Raw genomic sequence first — 6,246 nt, forward strand, 5'->3', positions numbered from 1 at the left:
TGTGTCCAAATTTCCTCTTTGTATAAGGACTCCAATCATTAGATTAGGGGCCATCCTACTCCAGAGTGACATCATCTTAACTAATTACACCTGCAAGGTATCTCCAAATAAGGTCACATTCCGAGATGCTGGGGGATTAGGACTTCACCACTGAAACTGGGAATGGGGATGGTGGAACCCAAGCCACTCACCCAGGTGAGCCTCATTGAGAGGCTGCAGGTGAGTTGCCAGGTCTATCAGGCTCTTCAGCTCTGAGCATGAGACTGAGTCTCTCCCCTGCCCTCACCCTTCGGAGAGGAGAAGGACCAGCTTGTAGGGAAGGCCAGGTGTCCTCCTTGCATTTTACCCCCTTTCATTCCCCCTTCCCCAGATTGCGGATGCTCTAATTTACCCCCGTCCTCCTCCTTTCAGGAAGTGACCCAGAATGTATTCAACTAAAGGAACAAAACATCATGGAGCCACTGTGGAGTCTTAGCCTCAGAGGTCACCTGCTCTACATTTCTCCCTCCAATGTCCTAGACACTTCACAGATACCAAAACTTCACGTGCAATGAACGGACGTCTGTGGTGGAGATCTGGGCCCTGGTGTCCAAGTGAGTAAATCTGAGGGGGTGGGGAATGGGAAGCAAGGGTCAATCCTGAGAGTTCTGAAGGTCTCCTGCCCTGGGTGGTGCACCTGCCTTTTCACCTACCGTGGAGACTGAGGTTCTGAAGAGTGGGAGGGTGGGCCTATGGGGCGCCCCCTCCTTGAGTGGGTGAGAATCCAGAACACCTGAGTGCTGACACCCACAGATTCAGAAACACTCTTCTCTTGAGAAAGTCATGGCCACACACTAAGTGTGTTCTGTCCCTCAGGTGTGTTAGAGTGGGTCACCCTTGAGGCCCTGCCCTGGGGAGCTCAGAGAGCTTTTCTTTTAATGATTCCCCCCCCACCCCTGTTTTTAAAAGTAATACATACTCATTGTATAAAAACTTTGGAAAAAATGTAAAAACATTTGTATTTTCATTGCCATAATTTCTTTTTTTTTAAAGAGAGAGTGAGAGAGATAATTTTTTTAATATTAATTTTCCAGTTATCAGCGGACACAACATCTTTGTTTGTATGTGGTGCTGAGGATCGAACCCGGGCCGCACGCATGCCACGCGAGCGCACTACCGCTTGAGCCACATCCCCAGCCCGCCATAATTTCTTTATCCAGAGATAGATACTGTTAATGTTTCTGTATATTTCATTCCTGTTTTTCTTCTATGTAGACTGATAGGTGATAGAGACATTTCTAGAATAGGGTTGCTAATTTTAGATTACAGTGCCATATCTTGTTTCTTATAATTTAAGTGCTACTATGCATATTTTTCCATGCCATTTAGAACCACTATATGCAACATATTCAATGATATTATAATACATTAGTTGGGTTTTTTAAATACCTTTTGACCCCTTTTTTGAGAACTTTGTTTTCCAATTTGGGGGGGGACACAAATATTTGATAATATTTAGTGATCACTTTTGAATTAGTGTCCTGAAAGTAGAATTGCTGGGTAGAAGGGCATGAGCGTTTGGAAGGCTCTTGATAAGACTGCTAGTTTATTACCCATGTCCCTTCCATATCCTCCTGGTGTCACAGGCTTGTATTAGAGCCTCCCAGTATATGGAAGAAAATTCTCCATGGAAAGGGAGGTCAGTTATTTAATTGTCCTGGAAAGGGGTAAATATGGAACTAATTTCCCCATAATTCACGTCACTAAGCCCACAATAGCCACATCCCCTTTTTATTCCAATGTTTGGGACTTTTTCTACCACTGCTGGCAAAAGCAAGACCAAGGACTCAGAGACAAGGAATCAGTGCCAGAAAGCAGTTACCTGTTTTTTCCCTAAATAAACCCCATCCATAACAGGAAGGCGACGGGAAGGGAAGAAATGAAATAAGCCAAGCTGATTGTTAGCTGCTCATACTGCCTTCCAACAAATCATGGAGTATAAGACATGCAGTATCAATAGACTCATTATTTCTGAACCAGGAAACTGGGCAATATTTATTGGTAGAAATGTTGGCCAACTCTTAGATGGAGCTCAAGGCCACTTCTAGGAAAACCAGTACTCACAGAACCCACGCCACTCCTCGGTGACCTGGATAAACCTCTCTGGCTGATTTATCTTTCCTAATCCATTGTTTCATTCTTTTTTTTTTTTATCTACAGAATAGTTTGGGTATGAGAGAAGGTGCATTCGTGACCCAGCTTATTCAATGAAACAACGAGACATGTGAATAGTGAGCCTCTGTTCACTCCTCATGGTATTCTCCTCTTTCACCTTCACGTGCTGTGCCCAGGAGAGACAATTACTCATAATTTAGTGTTCATTATTTCCATTCATTCCTGTGTACTTAACTTTGTGTGTGTATATATTTCCATTCCTATATATATATTCCATCCCTAAATATATATATATTTCCATTACCATTCCATGATACAGCATTGTGTCCTGAGATTTTTAACCCATGTAAGGTCCTGTGTGCATCCTCAGCAACCTGCCTTTTTTGTCTCCCATGGTGGCTGTGAACCTTACTCTTGTGGAACACATAGCTGACATTTGTTCATCTTTGCTGTGCCCTGATACTCCTTTGTAGGTTCATGCCATTCATTTATCCATTCTCCTGATGATGGAGAATTTCTAGATTTTCCTTATGAAAAAAGTGCCCACGCTGCCCACATTCTTGTATGCCATCTTGTGCAAGTTTTTCCGGATATCTGCTTAGTTGTGCCCAAAGGTCCACACATCATTATCCTCTTGAGATTCTGCCCATACTTTCCAAGAATGCTGCTTTCCTCGCTGCCTCATCAACTCAGATTTAAGGATTTGCAAATCTGGGTTTTCATGAGCCTGCCCCTGAAGACGGTGAGTTTTCGCAGCTTGCATGTGCCTTTTGGCCGTTAGCATTTCCTCTCCTGTAAACTCCTTCAGGTTCACATCATTTGCCCGTTTGGGATTTTTTACTCCATTTTAAAATGGACAAATCTGGACAGAATGAGAATCCTGGTCAACCCTAAAGGGAGAAAGCCATCTCAAAGGGCAGCGGCACTGGGAGGAGAGGCTGCTTGGTCCAGATGATGACAATATGCAATTATTTAAGCATCTGCTGAGAGAAGCACAACACCAGCCTCCCCCCCCCCCCAACACACACATATCTCCTGGTGGTGAGGGGCCCAGGGAACTCTCCCCATCTGTGTTTTAGAAATGAGTCATCACACACAATCAAGTCAGTCTAGCTTCTCCAGCGAATCAATCATCAGCTCAACAGTTGTTACTACAAGCATCAGAAACCAACTCTAGCTATTTTAAGGCAAAATGGGATTATTGAGAGGGTGCCAACAACCTTGTGAGGGTTGAAGAACCAGGTGTCAACAAAAGCTCCTGAACAGGAAGATGCCCGTTCCTAGGATGGGTCTGGTGGAGACACCACTGGCCACAGATGCTGTGGCCACTGTCCACCCATGCACAGGATACCACCTGATTTTGGCATTGGGGACCTTATTGATGACTGTGACAAGAGTACTTTCACAGTTGCAGTGAGGACAAAAGGGGTGAGTGGGTTCAGGAGAGAATGGGAGGCAAGGGGGTGCAAACAGCCCGGTACAGAGACGTAGAAACAGAATGAGCCGGCAGGTCAAAGGCAAGGTGCAGTCGGGAGGGTCTGTCGAGATGGGGACTGTGCCAGCATGATGCCTGCTCACGGGAATAACGGTTCAGAAGAGCAGGCAGCCTTGGGATCGCAGTGTTTGAGTGGGGCGGGATGTTTGCACAGGGAAGCACAACTCTCCCCAGTGACAGAGGGAAGCTGCCATACATGGACACAGACACAGGAGGCCAGCCGTGTGGGGCAGTGGAACATAGTTCTGATTCCTTCTATCTTCCAATGTTGATCATCATTAAGAAGAAGCAGTGGATCAGGAGGCTGAGGAGACGATCTCAAGTTCAAAGCCAGCCTCAGCAACTTAGTGAAGCCCTGAAAACCTTAGTGAGGGCCTGGGGTTGTAGCTCAGTGGTTGAGCACTTGGCTAGCACATGAGGGGCACTGAGTTCAAGACCTAGCACCACATAAAAATAAATAAAATAAAGGTCCATTGACAACCAAAAAAACCCAAAAAACAAAAACCCTTAGTGAGACCCTGTCTCAAAATAAAAAATAAAAAGGGCGGGGCTAGGGATGTGGCTCAGTGGTTAAGTGTCCTGGGTTCAATCCCTGCTACCAAGAAAAAAAAAAAAAAAGAAGAAGAAGAAGAAGGAGAATGGGCACAGAGGCCCGAGAACAATAACAGGAATAATGATCTAATTTCAAAGGTTTATATAATTTTTATTCCGTTATTTTAATATCATATGATAAAATTCAAATAAAAATTTCCATTAAATGAATAAAAGCTGGATAAAAATCATACATTCTATCCCAGGGGAAGCTAGTCCATAAGAACAGTTTCTCTATCAAAGAACTACATCAAGGGCTGGGGCTCAGCAGTGGAGCACACTTGCCCAGCCCATGTGAGGCACTGGGTTAGATCCTCAGCATCACATAGAAATGAGTAAAATAAAGCGATTGTGTCCACCTACAACTGAAAACAAAAACAGAGCTGCATCAAGCCCCTGGGAATGCCTGCAACCCACCCTCTATTTACTTTTCTTCAGAAAGAAAGGGATGAGATAGCTAACATCTGCTTGTCCTAAGCTGAAAGTCCAAATTGTCATATTGATTCAGACTGACCTTCAGAGAGAGAGAGAGAGAAAGAGGGATCTTTCAGAGTGAAGGGAAAGGAACCCATGACTATCTACTATGGCAAGTGCCACATTTAGAAGAAAAAGAGGCAATGCCAAAAGCAGCCCGAGTTTTGCTCTTCTGGGACTTGAAATGCTCTTGCGGCAGGAGGAGTAAACAACCTTCATGGGTGTGCAAACAGCACCCATTATTTCACCAGCCAGAGAACATAGGCCCAGGCACTGCGGGTGTTTCAAAACTAGAGTTTTGAAACTTACCGCCCACACTTGCCATCTCCCTCCACCAGCTCGATTTCAACACGGCTTTAGTGGTGCAATGTTGATATTCCCCTGGCAGAAACACCGGTCCAGAGGCCAGAGAAGGGGGGGTGGGGGGAGCACTCCTTGTAGTGGCTTCCCTAGAGTGACTGACATGCAGATAAATCAGACTTGAAATTTTATGTTCAGCACAAAATTTCGCCAAGTCACAAATTTTCTCTTTGGCCCTTTTCCCAAAGTCATATGTTGGATGTCACTTACTGTAAGCACCAACAAGAGAATGAGATTCTTGGTAATTTGTTCAATTTCACTGAAAATGGTTATTGACACTCCCCTCCCCCCAGCCTGACTTCTGGGGCTGGACTAATTTCTTTTGGGAGCTGTGCCTGTGGCCTCGTGTTAATTTGTTAATTGAGTTAGATTGCTGCCAGAACTTCAGAAAGTCTTCATTTGAGCTCTACCCTATGTCTAAGAACAAAACGCTGGCTGTAAGGAATTCTATTGGTTGAAAAAATGAGAACTGAGAATTATCATAGCCCCAATGTGACATCGATGACAGCAAATTATCTGGAGTGGTATGCCACACGGCCCTTAGGTCTGCGGAACTCGTGGACTGGGCCTGGCGGAGGGAAGATGGCTGACTTCTAAGCAGTATCCTCCCCATCCCCCACTTCTTTTTGCCTAAAAGAAAATGCCCAGATTAAGTAAGTTTGGGTAGGAAACGCTGGTCTTTTTATTAGTTTATTTTGTTTTCAAAAATTAGCACATAAAATTGTTATCTATTTATGGGTCCCTTGTGATGTCTTAATATGTGGATACATTGTATAATGTTCAGAGTGTCCCTTTTTCTAGAAGGTTAACAGACAGCAAGTAACCCCCTGGGGCTGAGTGGTGTGACTCAGTGCCTGGCTCAGCTCCTGCTAGGTACTTGCCATTCCCCAGAATCACAGATTCGATGCTCTTCACTGTGACTCAGCTGTTGCGGCCTCTTTGAGCGACTTCCACGGCATGTTTTGTGGGCCAGGGCTCTTAATGTGAATGCAAAGACCTTATCAGCCGAGCAGATGGACCTGCAGCTGCCACTTCCCGGGGAAGCCAGGAGTTCCCCCGGGTCCACGGGAAGGGTTTCCTGAAAGGATGCCACGTGCGAAGTCCTCTGGGCTGAAAGGCATCCGAGGATGTGAGTTATCACAGCGAAGCTCCCCGAGCCTTCTCTGAGTTGA

At 45.2% G+C, this 6,246-nt stretch overlaps 1 long non-coding RNA gene across 1 annotated transcript in view; it reads left to right on the top strand.

Moving 5' to 3' along the window:
- Positions 1-2,460, top strand: part of LOC117794793 (uncharacterized) — a 54,051-nt gene extending 51,591 nt beyond the window's left edge. The window contains exons 2-3 of the long non-coding RNA XR_004618658.2: positions 412-593; positions 2,200-2,460. This is a non-coding gene — a long non-coding RNA (uncharacterized lncRNA). The remainder of the gene's footprint in view (positions 1-411; positions 594-2,199) is intronic.
- Positions 2,461-6,246: the final 3,786 nt, after the last annotated feature.

The sequence above is a fragment of the Marmota flaviventris genome, chromosome 16, assembly GCF_047511675.1.
Source record: "Marmota flaviventris isolate mMarFla1 chromosome 16, mMarFla1.hap1, whole genome shotgun sequence".
In the NCBI taxonomy this organism is placed as follows: domain Eukaryota; kingdom Metazoa; phylum Chordata; class Mammalia; order Rodentia; family Sciuridae; genus Marmota; species Marmota flaviventris.